At 53.5% G+C, this 14,517-nt stretch overlaps 1 protein-coding gene across 4 annotated transcripts in view; it reads right to left on the bottom strand.

Moving 5' to 3' along the window:
- Positions 1 to 14,517, bottom strand: part of ZMIZ1 (zinc finger MIZ-type containing 1) — a 233,614-nt gene that overhangs the window by 69,571 nt on the left and 149,526 nt on the right. The window lies entirely within an intron of this gene.

The following is a 14,517-nucleotide window of genomic DNA, read 5'->3' as shown; positions in this document are numbered from 1 at the left end:
ATTAGACTGCCCTGCACTGCTCTCCTTGCCATCATGGGTAAATGACCAGGTCAGGTAGCCTTTGACGTTGCTTCTCCTGTTCTCCTTCCATCACTCCCGATTACACAGCCTCCCCCCTCCTTTTCAGTCTGAGCTCCGGCTGGCCCCTGAACCTTCGTGTCTATCCTACTGCCAGCCCTGGAAGTGCCTGAAACAAATCACATATCTAGAAATTATGTTCTTGCTCCTTGTTTGACATAAATCGTTAGCAGGCTCTAATCCCACCCACTGCCACTTGAAATATCACTTTCAGAGATGGCATTTGGAAATGCAGTTGTCATGGGCTTTCCCTCAGAGGAGCTGGTTAAATGGATTAATTCATACTTTATAACTTGCTGCCTTTTGGACAAGAACTAGCTTCCTGCAAGAGAGATTAATTTGCATCGCCTTCCTGCAGGGCCAACCCTGGGGCAGCCAGGGTAAGGACTTTTCTGCTCTGCCCAAATTCCAGGCTCTGCTCAGTCTCCCCTCCTCGGAGGAAACTTCCCTCATCTTGGGTTACAATGGCTTCTTCAGGGACAGTCATTTATTCACTGAGACATCCATTGGGGCCCTGCCCTCCCAAGCAGCCCCACAGGGGTTTGGGAGCCCATGAGGGAAGAGCCCTGTGGCCAGTGAAGACCCTCCATCTTTCTCTTTGGTTGGCCCAGTCCCCACTGCAGATCCTGCATACCACAGACTCCAAAGCCCAGTGCTCAGCCAGTGACACCCAGAAACAGAGGAGGCACGACAGCTGGGTCCACGTTTCAGAAGAAAACACTGAGACGGATGTCCCTAAGACCTGTTTTCTATCATAAATCTGGTTTTAACATGATGTCAGGGCTCAAACCTCGATTATACAGAATTCAAAGCTGCCAAGACCTCAAATAACCAGAACAACGTTCTTCTGGATCCTCCCCTCCCAGAAGTTCTCTGCAATGATAGTTCACAATATTTGTCTGATTCTTAGTGCCTTTGGAGCCACCAAAGACCCAAATGTTTGGAACTTCCAGGTTCATTCTTGAAATACCCGGTATGTGGTGGTACCATGTGGCTCCAGGCACTGAATTCAGAAAAACCACTCCTATAGGTTGAACCAGAATTTGGACTGGAATTGAGCAGAGGTTTCCATCAGAGGAACACAGACCTGGTGGCAGGGCCTGGGAAACTAATGACAGCCCCACTCCTCCCCCACCTCCCAGCTCTCCCTGGGACCTGCTCTGGAAGGAGCCCCAAGGTGGGGTGAGAGAAGAGTAGTGATACGCTTATTTAAACTTCACAGGCCTGGGACCAACTGACTTTCCCCAGGTGAGGAAAAAAAAAAAAAGGTAAATACTCTCCACTAGCAGATTTATGTAATTAGGAAAACAAATTGTTTTCAAGAATCCATTCACCAGCCCTCACAGAAGGCCTCCTGGCTAAAGCTCGCGTTTTCACATGCTAATTTCAAGGCCTGCTTGGTCCCATTCAAGCCCCAGTTCGGCTCACTAGGTTAGCAGGCTCTTAATACTACAAGCCTGGAGTCTGGAGAAATATGGGTACTCCAACCAGTTCCTGCTTCAGAAGGGTTTCTCTCCACTTACTCCACGTTCCAACTCCACTTTTCCAACTTCCAAAGATTTGCTCAAAAGCCTGAGGCCCAAAGTGGCCCGCTCCACCCCCTGGGCGCCTGCCTTGATAAGGATCTATAGGAAAGCGGCTGCAGACAAAGGCACTCTCCACCTCTGAGCGCACTGGGGGAGCTCTCCGAGTGACCTCGGCGAGGGGGGCACAGCCCGGAGGGATGACTTGGGAGGCAGAAGAAGGAAGAAGAAAGGGAGAGCTGCGGCCCTGGCGCCGTGGCTCCTTGATGAATGTCCGGAAGCCCTTGGGAAGCCTGATTCAGGGATCAAGAGCTGGTGGCTTCTCCTGCGGGTGTTTGAACTCCTCCTGCCGTGGGCCCTGGCGAGAAGGAGCCGCCAATAAATCACAGCACTGCAGCCGGGAAGGCAGCCGCGGCTTGCACTGGACAGAGTGGGAGGGAGGATGCTTCACCCAGCTGGGGAGCCTGTCGTGCAGAGCCTACCTCCTCAGGACCAACCAGGCCGTGGAGGCTGGGGTGGGGGTGGGGGGAGAATGTGGTGCAGGAGGAGCCTCCTCCAGGCCTCCCCCGCTCACCTCCAGAGGGATGGGCTCCTGGATCCTGTCCCAGCCCAGGCCAGTAAGTATGAATGAGCAAAGCCACCGGATGTAGGTCCCCCTGGGGGGTGTGGGTAGAAAGTGGTTCCCAGGCTCAGGGCTGGGTCACCTCCTCTGTAAGGCTTTGGTTCGGGGGGCTAGGGGCATACACAACCCCAGCTCCCTCCAGCTGAGACTGAGAGACAGAACAATGAACCCCAGAGCCACCGAGCCAGGTCTTCCTCAAGCAGGGCTTGCTGATTCAGCAGGTCTCAACAAGGATTCCTGTGACTCAGAGATGTCACCCATGCGGGCTCCAGCACTCAGAGGGAGAGTGAAGAAGACAGGGAGGCCCCAGGTGGTGTCCACGGGAGTGTGGCAGTCATGAGCTCAGGCCTTGGGAGCTGCTTGGCCATCTGCCTCCATTCAACTGATCCTTCTCAGGGCGCATGGAAGCGCGTGCAGGGCATGGAGTGGGTTCAATAAACATACGCACACATACTGGAGGATAACCGGCCATGAAGCATCTTGTCTCACTGCCAGCGCAGCTGCCCCAGGAAGGCTCAAGCAGCTGCACTGGGCGTGAGTTGATTCAGGGGCTCTGCCTCCAGGGACCTTTTTCTGGGGCTTCTGCCCACCTCTGAGGGGTCAGGACACGAACTCCTGTGTCCTTTGATAATACTGTTCCCTCTGCCTCTTTCCCTTCCTCCTTCACCCTGGTCAGCCGCCTTAATTCTACATGTACAATCTCAAAGAAGAAAGGCACAGCTGACATTCAGCTCCCAGCCAGCCAGTGCAGGTATCTCTGCCAGGCCTCGGGACCCTACCCACACATGGGGACAGTGGGAGGGCACACTCCCACTGGGAACACAGAGCTGGGAGCCCCAAGCTGGATCCAGGCCTCTCCTCTGTCCATGGTAATAGAGAGCTCCCACTGACAAAGTGCCTGCTGGTTGCCAGGCACAGTTCTAGGCACTTTCCAAGTATCAACACGCCATCCTCACAGACAGCCCTCTCTGATAAGGTGTGATTATTATTTCCACTCTGCAGAGGATAACAGTGAGGCACAGAAAGGTTTAGACAACTTGCAGAAAGATTTAAACTACCCAGCCATCTGGCTCTAAAGTCTGCACCAGCAACCGTAATACCGTATTCCCGAGATGGGACTCTAGAGAGAGTGACCATCAAAGTCACACAGCGAGTTAGAGTTGTGATGAGAGTCAGGTTTTATATTCTTTCCAGCACACCACATTACATATATGGAAATGTCTTCTTTCTTTGTGGTTTTTTTTTTTCCTGTTTAGCCTCTGTGCGATTTAACCATCCACCTGACATTCCGGGTTGTCCAGGGCTCCACCTGAGGGGGCATGGGGGTCACGGTGGAGGATGAGACCTACCTGGCTCAGGACCGCCTGTCACTGCTCCCCCCACCCCCTTCCCGGATGTATCCTCCAGCAGGGCCCTCATCCCACACTCAGGCTGCGTTCCCAGAAGTCTGCATTTGGCATCGGCCCAAATCTTATAATCATTTCATTAAGAAAACAAAACCAACCCCTGCCCCACACGTCCATCGGCACTGCCAAGAAACCCTAGGGTTGTGAGGTTATCGGGGGTCCAGGAAAGCCTCCTGCCAGGCTGGAGGAGGAGAGAGGATGGGGGAGGGAACCCAGGAACCAGGCATGAAATGGTCCCTCAGGTGGCTTCCGTCTTTAAGAGCTGCCTGCCCCTCCATCCACTCAGCTGGGAAGGCAGCCGTGCCCAGGCTGTCTGCCCATGCCACTAGGATGCCCACAGCCTCTCAGCTACACAGAGAGGCCAGAGGGGTCGGAGCGGAGACAGGAAGGAACTGACCATGTCCCCGCTAGCTGAGGAGTTGTGGAGGGTGGGGATGTGCCTGGAATTGGAGGCTGAGCCTCAGGAAACAAGTACTGAGTAGCTGGTGGCCTTGGACAAGTCACTTTGGCTTCCTTGGGCCTCTGCCTCATCCTTTGTAAAATGGGCGCGAGGCCAGCTAATACCAGGTGCCAGGGAGGACCAAAGGAGATTAACAGCGATCATTCTCAAGAGGCTGAGAGGCCGTGGGGTTGTGGATCCCCCCTCCCCCAAAAGGTGCTGAAGGGCTACCCCCCAGTACCTGTGAACGTGACCTTTTTTGGAAACAGGGTCGCAGATGATCAAGTTAAAATGAGGTCATTAGGGTGGACCCTAATCCCATATGACTGGTGTCCTGATAAAAAGTAGAAATTTGGACACACAGACAGACACGCACACAGGGAGAGTGCCACGTGAGGACTGGCGTTCTGCTGTTATGAGCCGGGGAACTACCAGAAGCCAGGAGAGATGCCTGGAACAGGTCCTTCCCTGGTGCCTTGAGAGGAAGCACGGCCCTGCCACCACGACACCTTGATTCAGACTTCTGGCTTCCAGAACTGCGAGACAATGCAATCCTGTTGTTTAGGCCACCCCGTCTGTGGTACTTTGTTATGGCATCTCTAGCAAACGAATACCCACGGTGATGCTGCAGAAACCTAAGTCTCAGCTCATCATTCCTCTGCTTAAACCGCTCTGGCTCAGTCAGTGTAAAAACCCACGTCTTTATGATGCCCCCACAAAACCCTGTGTGACCTGGCCCCTGTCACCTCCCTGACCTCATTTCCTTCCAGTCTCCCTGCCTTCAGGCTGCAGACACCCCCATGCTTTTCTCCAGGTGGCCAGACTCACTTCCCACCTCCTGCAGGCCTCCACCCAGGGGACACCTGAGTCTCAGGAAGCCTTCCTCAGCTGCATTGCCCAAATCTGCAGCCCCTCCTGACGTTTGCTACCACTCTTTCCTGACTTAGGCTCCTCCTTAGCATTTATGACTGATGTATTTCAATTATTTCTCTTGCTAATGCTATCTCCCTTGCCAGAAGTCAAGCTCCCTGCCAACAGCGACTTTTGTCTGTTTTGCACATGTTATATCGACAGGATCTACAATATGCCAAGCAGATGCCTGATATCTGCTGTGTGAATGAAGCACGGACCAGCTATCTGAATGAATAAGTGAATCAAGGAATGAATGAGTGAACAGTAGGGTCTGCGGTGCCCTGCTCCCACTGCTTGCCAGCCCAGAGACTGGGTCCCCGACGTGCTGTCTGCAAGAATGTGGGTTGCCTCTCAGTGGAAGCACCCTGTTCAGACAGGAAGCTCAGGCCAGCTAACAAAGGGGCTGCCAGAGGTGATGGGGAGCTCGCCACCCAGGCCCCTCATGAATCTCTTCCTATTGATTTCTGGAGTCGCCTTTGAAGAGATGGGACGGCCAAGGCAGCACGAATGTCTGTGCCTCAGCAGTCCTGGGGCTTTATTGCTTCTCCCAGGACACAGCTTTGACGGGGGACTTCCGGATGGCCCCCAGTTGGACTGACATAAGCTCCCTCCAGATGGAAAGGCAATTTCCCTTCCTGCTGAAGCTGTCGGCCTGTCTGCCTGCCTGGTTGGGCGGCACAGCTCCCTGTCTGGCCTGGGGCGGCCAAATTTCACTCCTGATGCTATCAGACAGAGGCTCATGCAGGCACCAGGAGGATGCCGTCCTCCTCTCTGCAGAGGAAGAAACGGCGCTCAGCTGGGGGAAGGATTTCAGGCCACACACTCTGACGCTAGGCTGGGGGCCCCGGCAAGGCTGAATGCAGGCTGCTCCAACAACCCTGTGACCCCCGTGTGCCCCACAACCTGCAGGGCCTGTTACGTGCAGCCCTTTTCCTTACAGGGTCTCTGCTTGCCTATTTGGAACCCCCAACTCTCAGCATTGAAGTAAAGAGAGCCTAGTCTTAATTTTCGGATGAGGAAACTGAGGCTCAGAGAGGGACCAGGGCTCCCTCCAGTCACACAGCAAGTTAGTGGTACAGCCAGGAATAGATCCAGGTCTTCTGACTTGTTCCAGAGCCCCAGGCCATCTCTCCGTGTTTCCACCAACTGTAATGTCAAGGGTGTGCTCTGCAAACTGTAAAGTCCTAAACACATGAGGACTTACTATTCTGGGCTCTTGTCCATCCACTGTCTCTTTCTATGAGCTGGGGTTCAGATGGGGAGGGTCTGCCCCACTCTGTTCTTCCCCCTCCTCACAGGGAGGTTGGGGGCCAGACCCTGGACCCTTCAGTCCTTTTCTCATCCACAGTGGGGGTCACATGCATCAGAAGGAAAGATGGCGGCGTTGAAAAAAAGATGGGTTTTGGGCTCAAAAGAAGGAAGGAGCTCCTGATAGTCAGGGCTGCCCAGGGTGGTAGTGAGCACCTTGTCACCTGAGGTGTGTAAGCTGAGGATGGGGAGTTGTAAAGGGGATCCCACACTGGTAGGCTTATGGTTTCTGAGGCCCTTTCTGTTTTGGGGTGCTGTGATAGGTAAGAGGAGAGGAAGGGTGCTTGAGAAGCATGCCCAAGCACCTCAGTGCTTCCTGGGCAGCAATACAGCAGTTTTATGAACTTCCTAAGCCCATTAAAGCTCGCCAGGAATCCTGCGTCACCTGGTGCACTTCCCGCCCTCCTCTCCTGACAGTCCCCTGTGAGAGGACACTCTCCCAGGTGCCTGCTCCCTTCTAGCACTATACTCACAGCCCATGGCAGCCCAGGGGGTCTGGTGACTCCCCTCACACCTGCAGTGTGGTCCCAGGTGTCCCCCACCCCCGGGGGGCTCTGGACGTGAGCAGACAGGCCATGAAGGAATGTCTGTCTGGGGAAAATCCAAAGTGGCTGCCAGGGCAGGGCAAGGAGTAGGAGGCCTGATGTTGAAATCAGGATCCTCAGAGCTGAGCTTGGCAGGTGGGAACAGCACACCCCTCAGCCTGGAAGTCAAGGTGTGCTCTCCCCTCAAATTCACATACCAGTCAAAGTGTTGAATAGTGGCTGGGTACCAGTCTGCAGCTGGGAGGAGAAACTGCCACAAATCCAAGGGTGGCAGGGAAGCTGAATCCCACCCTCCCACCAACTGGGGGGAGGGGGGCTTGTCCAGGGGGAGAGGAGCCAGGACCCCTGTGATGAATCTGAAAGGTGGGACAAGCCATGGGCTCACAGTTTGGGTTGGGGCTGTCAAGGAGGGAAAAAATCAGCCCTGGGGATCTCAGCCCTGAGGTTTGGGGTTAAGCAGCACTGCCTCTTCCCTGCCTCAGTTTCCCCATCTGGGATGCAGGCACTATTTTGGGATGTATGGTAGGAAGGCACAACTCTGGGAGCAGCACTCCTACTGCTCCCCGCCAGCAAAGGGAGCCCACACCCCCGTTGGGCCCCAGACAGACCTGGGAATGTGGTGTGTAATTGAATTTGGCCTAATTACCTAATTGTGCTGAGGAACAACCAGTACCGACAGAAGCCTCAAGTGTCGGGGGTGGTTGGAAGCTAGGAGCCAAGAGGCAGCCTCCAGATTCCCGAGGCATTCAGGGGGGCAGTGCCAGCACCACCACCTTCATACCCCTTAACCTCTCAGTTGCTTGGAACCCTGGGGAGCAGGTGGCAACTGTTCCCATTCTACGGGTGAGGAAACTGAGGCTCAGAGAGAAGCATTTTGCACAGAGTTACCGAGTCAGAAGAAGTAGAGAGAAAATTTGAACCCACATTCCTTCTGCACCTGGGGCCTTTGAACGTGCTGTTTCCTCTGCCTGGAATGTCTTTCTCTGTCCTCCTCTTTGGGCAGATTTTCTCCTTGGAGCCTTCCTGCAAGGGTCATTTCCTCGAGAAAGCTTTCTCTAAGCTCCCAGGCTCACGGCCCCCTCCACGTGTCTTTTGTAGGGCCTGTCACAACGATTACATCATTGTCGGAGGGCATTTTATTCTAAGTCTGTCCTCTCCATGAAGCCCTGAGCTCCTGGAGGGTAAGGACCACATCTACCTCACTCACACTGTCCAGGCATCCAGCATAGGCCTGGGACACTGTGGTACTCAATACACGTTTGCTGAATGAATGGATGAGTAATCTCTAAATTCTGGTTTTTTTCTAGATGCAATCTGCTGGTTTCCTGCCATCACTGGCCTGGGCCTTGGGGGTGGGGGTCTCATCTGCAAGGAGTATCACACCTGGGGCTATGACAGGGGTCTCGCAGAGTCGCAGGGGAAGGACAGAGGGGCCACTCTATGAGGCCCTGAGCTGGGAGCTTCAGATTTGACATCCCACCACTGGGAGATGAAGGGACCGGCCCACAGTCACCCAGGCTACAAGCAGCCAGAACTGGAAGCCAGGATTCTGAGCCTGGGAGCTGGCCTCACCACCCCTCACCATGCTATTATCAAATGGCAGACTGAATGAACAAGGCTAACAGACAGAGGCACATGAAATTTAATCCAAAGAACATCATGTGAAGAGTGGAATTTCAGGTCTTGTGAAACAAGGCAGGAGAGAGATTATTAGATCCCTCCACAAAGGTAGCTGCCCATTGGGCTAATTCACAAGGCAGCCCTACTCCTGGGATGCATCCAGGCCTCCATTCATCCAGGCTCGGGGTTGTCAAGCCTCCTTCCTTCTTTTGGGAGGCGGTCTGACCTGGTACCCAGGTGTGCAGGAGCGGGACCGCCTGGGTCTAATTCTAGCCCTGCCACTTGCTAACTGTGTGGCCTTGAGCAAGTAATTAACCTCTCTGAGTCTCAGTTTCTTCTTAATATCTTTATAAAGATGAAAGGAGAGGAAGTCTCTGCAGTATTTTGCCCGGCGCCTGGAACATGGTAAGAACTCAATAAAACTTCACTCCTTAATTGATTCATAGTACTAGGAAAATAATGGTAGCATTAGAAGCAATAGGCTAGTGTGAGTAATAGAAATAGCAGTAATAGTAGCTGTCATGGGAATAACAGTACTACCAGGAAGAATATTAGTGGTAAGTACCGCATCAGGCCGGTCTTACCGCTGGTATGATGAGGGATGCTGGAAGACCGCTCCCTCTCTCTGTGCCAGTCTCCTCTCAGATAAAAATAGGCCAGGTGATCCTGAAAGGCCCTCTGCATGCTGACATTCACATCAGAGAGTAACAGTAGCAATTAAAATGATACTACTACGGATACTTACTATTTATACTTATTATATACCCCCTGTACTCCAAAAGGGCACTGTCCTCCCTCTTCCCCTTCCCTCTCCAGCACACAGTATCCTCCGCCCCGACCCAGCCTTCTTCCTCTCACAGCTGATTTTTGGGGACAGGGTACTCTTCATGCACGCGTTTTGCCTCAGATACCAGGATATGGCAAATGGACACCGAGTCCTCACACTGTGCAGGGCACAGCTTCCCCTACACCATCTACCTAATCCTCAACATCTCAAACACCACAAACAACTGGGAGGGATATATGGTTATCATCCCTTGTTTCCTGATGCTACCGCTAAGGATCAGAGAGGCTATGTCAGTTACCTGACATCACACAGCTTGAAAGCAGGGAACAGGATGCAAACCCAGGGTGGCCTACCTCCGTGGCTGGACATGCCACGTGGGTGATTTCTACACTTCAAAGGTCCTGTCGCCCCACTCCCACCCCATTCAGATGCCCTTCACTACCAGCCCTCCCCTGCTGACATGGCACGATACTTCTTTCTGTATTCAATGAAGATGACACACTCCCACGTACTCCACAGACAGACCCTTCCTCTTCCCATCAGTCATGCGTCCATCTGTCCCCGCTTGATCGTCAATGATTTAAGTCCCATGCTTCCACTGGCCACCTAAGAGCTAGCCCTCAGGCACGGCTGGACTGGCCAGCAATGGGTCTTCAATAAGAGGTAATAGACGACATTAAAGGACTCAGGAGATTTCGCGCAGAATTGGAAGCCCTGGCAGTGGCGGGCGTGTGTCTCACACGGCCTCAGGTGGCCCCCTGCGTGGCGGCTGCCCCGCTGGGGGTGCTGGGCTCTCTGATCCCCCAGGGCCACCCTGTAGTTTCCGCCTCCTGGCTGTGTGGACATGTGGGTCTTCCAAGCTGAGGAAGCCCCTTCCGCACAAGCAGGGGGCCTGGGACCCAGACCCCGAAGTCTAGCCTTGGCCAGTGCTTGGGAGGGAACAGACCCCACAGATGGGGCCACCTCCCTGCTCCCTGTCCTCTCTCTTTAGAGGGGCAGCGCCTTTCTCCTCTGTTGTTTTTCTCCTCCCACAGTTCTGTCTCCACTTGGGGTGGGAGGAAAGAACCAGATGCAGAAGCCCTGTCCCAGGGGGTGGGCACACCAGTCTCTCCCCTGAGACGTTCAGGAGCGGCTCAGGGTCAAGCACACAGGGCGGGGCGCCTTGCCGCACTCGCCCGCGCTCGGCTTTCCCATGGAGCTCGACGGCACACCAATTTCCTGCCGTCTGTGCCTGGGGAGGGCGAGCTCCCATTTTCTCTCTTCCCAGCCCCGTTTGCACAGACGTGGGCCCTTCACACACGCGGGCCCCTTGCCTCCCGGCCTCCCAGCAGACGCTTTATTGGGAGGCAGTGATTCTAAACATCTGGGCCGCACATCTGAGAGTGGGCTCAGGACCACACGGAGCCTGGAGGAAATGGGAAGACATGCCATAATGTCACCTCCTCGGCTGAGGGTGCTCAGGAGGGGGGCAGCACCAAACAGCAGCAGGCATTTCTGGGGGTGTAGCCCAGGGCTGGACAGGGGCCGGACTGGGCGGTGCACCCGAGGACAGTGAGCCTGGGGCCCAGAGGAAGAGGCTGCAGGTGACACCGAGGCAGAGATGAGCTGCAGCCAGCGGGACCAGTGGTGCATGGCGCTGTGGTCCCAAGGGGAAAGGAGGGGAGACAAAGGAAATGAAGGAGAGAGGAAAGGAGAGGGGAGAAGGACAGTGAGGGAGAGAGAAGAAAAGGGAGGGAAGGAGAGAGGGTGGGGGGGTGAGACATAGGTAGAGGAAGAGAGAGGAAGAGAAAGAGCCAGAAGGACAGAGAGGTGGAAGATTATTTTATTTTGTTCAGCATAGAGGCCACACGCTTCTGGACAATGGAGCCACCCCTGACAGACCACCAGGAGAGCAGGGTCCCCCCAGAGGATGCACTGTGGATGCAGATGGACCCAGTTCTGATCTCAGGCCAGCCACTCCCCAGCTGTGTGACCCTGGGCATGGACTTCACTTTTCGGAGCCTCAGTTTCCCCATCTGGAAGAGGGGCCAGAGCTCACCTTCGTGGGCTGTTGTAAAAGTCAAGGCGCTCGCCTGTGTGAAGTGATGGCAGAGCCTGGGCTATCCCTGAACTGTCCCCGGTTTTTCCAGCTGCTCTGGGCTGGGAGCTTGCTGCTGGAAGTGGCTGGCCCCCAGAGGGTTCTGCACACCACCACCCCTTCAGCTTCTCCCTTGGCTGATGTGGGTCTGTTGACATTGTGTTTTTCCTAAGCTGTCCAGGTCTGTGAGCTCCTTGCAGACACAGACAATCTCTAGGGTTACCTAAGTGCCAGTCACAAAATCTGCATATAATAGATGCCCATGCACGTCTGTTGAAGGGGTGAATTAGTTTATCCTTTGCACCAAGTTTCTGCTGTCATTATAATTATGTGCCTGTTTCAAAAGCAGAGTCCTAATTTTTCCCCCCAGTAATTCCTGTTTCCTGCCAGAGACAATAGTGGCTCTTCATCCCAAACAGGTGAGACTGGGTCCTTTGGAATTCCCTACAGGAGTCCAGCCCCAGGCAGCGTTTCCCACCTGGCCAGCCTCAACAAGCCAGAAAATGTGCCTAGGAATATAATGAAGCATCTGTTAATAGCTCTTCAAGGAAAGTCATTGGCTAGAGTTCCTGAGCTCTGGAGTCTGTTTCTCTCTGGACCCAGGAATAGCAAGGGCAGGCATGACTGAAACAGCGCTGATTCCTTCCAGCCACCTGCCTGGCCACCACCCTGTCCCCAGTGAGGGGAATTACCACCTTGCAGAGCTTCCACTGCAAAACACAAACACCTGGTTGCCCGGGCAGCACCTTGCCACAGTGACGTGATCCAGATGGTCCCTCGAGAGGAAGCTGGGTTGCCAAGGAAACAGAATTGCTGCTGCTCCAGCCAGGAAACCTGGATTCTAGAGCCTCTAGACCCCAAGCTTAGAGAAGTGAAGTGATTTGCATAAAGTCACACAGCAAGTACGTTTTAGAGCCTGTGCTGCAATGCAGGACTCAATAATCAGAACGATTACGTACGGAGCCCTTCTGAGATGCCAGCTTGAGTTAAGTACTTTGCACCCATTACTTTGTGAGATGCTGGGAGACATGGCTGGGGTTACACGTGGCATGGAAGTGATGGAGCTGAGCTGAGCCCAGGTCAGCCTGACCCTGAAGCCTGAGCTTGGACCTCTGTCCCATGCTGCCCCCTCTTTGGTTTCCAGATCTTGGCTCTGCATGTCCTGAGACCAGCCCTATCCAAGCAACTCACTGGACCTGACTCAAGGGCCTCTGAAAGCATGGAGGCCAGAAGGGCTGGGGGCCTGCAGGCTGAGACCACAGTTTCCAGGGCCTGGTCCCTCCTAAGCCCTCACTCTGCTGTGCAAAGTGACTTGGGTAGCTTATGAGGGATAAGAGGATGGGGGTCTGTTGGCCAGGGTCTTGCTTCCTGTCCCTGCTTGCCAGATGGGCCCTGGGGACAGGCTGAGTGTGACACTCACAATGAGCCTGATCCCTGAGAGAGAAGGCACAACCCAAGAAGGAACAGAAGAAGGAGCGAGGCTTGGAGTTGGGGCAGACCGGTCTACACCCTCCCCCTATTCTCTTGCTTTTTTCCCATCTTCTCTTTAGTCTCAATCATCCAAACATCTATCCACTCATCCCTCACCTTGTTACAACAAGGACTGGAGTTACTTTGGACAAGTGAATAAATCTCTTTGTTCATCAGTTTTCCAATCTATAAAAGGGGTTGGTTCTTCATGTGAATCAGCACTGATGTTCATAAAATACCCAGCACAGAGCCTGGCATGAAGCAAGAGCTCAATAAATGGTCCTTTATTTTTTGGGGGCTGAGCCATGCGGCATGTGAGATCTTAGTTCCCCGACCAGGGATCGAACCCTTGCCCCCTGCAGTGGAAGCGCAGAGTCCTAACCACTGGACCGTCAGGGAATTCCCAATAAATGGTACTTTAAATGTTACTTTCTCTCTTGAAAGAATTTTGAGAAGGATTGCTGGGAGACTTGGAGAAACAGAGGCCCTCAAACCTCCCCAGGCCAAGGCACAAACAGGGTGCTCCTGGCCCTGTCTAGCCTGCCTCAGCCAGCTCTCTATTCTCCACTCCTGCACGCTGCCCGCTTCCCTCACTGGGGCCCAGCCTCCTCTTTGTGGGGGAAAGAAGATGCCCTCTTAACCCCATGTGACCCTCTGCTGTCTTGGAGACAGCTGTGGCCTTCTGGCCCTGGAGCCTCAAGAAGGGGCCATTCCCTGGCCTGAGTTAATAGGACCCCGCTTATCTACCTACCCGCTTGGAGGTGGGTGTGGTTGGCATTGACCTTGGCCCTACCTAAGTAGAGGATCCATATTTTCCAGACCCCAAACCACAACATAGGGGCAGGCACAGGGTTTCGGGCTACCTCCAGGTATGAGAGGCATCCTAAGAAAGTCTGAATGCCAACACGTTGGGATATAAGATTGCTAACGTGTATACAGCACTTAGTATATGCCAGGCCTCATTCTAAGCACTATACGTATGTTGGCTCACTTAATAAATGACTTTTCCAAGGTAACACAGCTGGTGAGTGGAGGGCCAGGTGGTTTTCACACCCAGACATGCTGTTGCAGAGTCCATGCTTTTAACCACTACTCCTCTCTGTGAAATAGCTGAATGCCTTCTGGAAAAAAATATTTGAAATCGGGGCTGACCAGGGAACTGTGATAATAACAGCTGACATGTACTGAATGTTTACTATATGCCAGGATCTCTGCTCCTCACCATCCAAAAGATGGTGGGTACTGAATGAGTTCAAAGATGAGAGGATGTCTCACCCACCAACAAGGACAAGTCATTGTCAAATACTTAATATCTCCACCTGCAATCAATTCAGGTGATTCTGACAAGCTCTCTTGAGTATTAACATGTCTTCCCCAGCATTTCGTTGCAACCTGCACCTAGAGTAGGGGGCAGCTTATGGCTTCAGGGTTAGATATTCTTGTTTGAATCACAATTCTGACCTTGGTCAAATCATTCAGTCTTCCTAAACTCCAGTCTCCTCATCTGTAAAATGGGGCAGACATGGGTCTGGGATCATCATGGATGAGGCACACAGTGCCGGGTACTGGGAAAACGCTGACCAAATATTTGCTATCATCATGATTGAAAGGGGCTATAAATCAGATTCTTTTCCTAATCCAGCTGCCCTGCCCTGGCTCTGTAAGTCTGAATAAGCAAGGCTAATGATACCTGCACCATCATTGATTCCTGTCTGTCTGTCTAACCCAGA

This window comes from Balaenoptera borealis, assembly GCF_965194805.1.
Source record: "Balaenoptera borealis genome assembly, chromosome: 10".
Taxonomy (NCBI): Eukaryota; Metazoa; Chordata; class Mammalia; order Artiodactyla; family Balaenopteridae; genus Balaenoptera; species Balaenoptera borealis.
The sequence above is the reverse complement of the archived record's forward strand: the minus strand, read 5'-3'. Positions and strand labels throughout refer to the sequence as shown.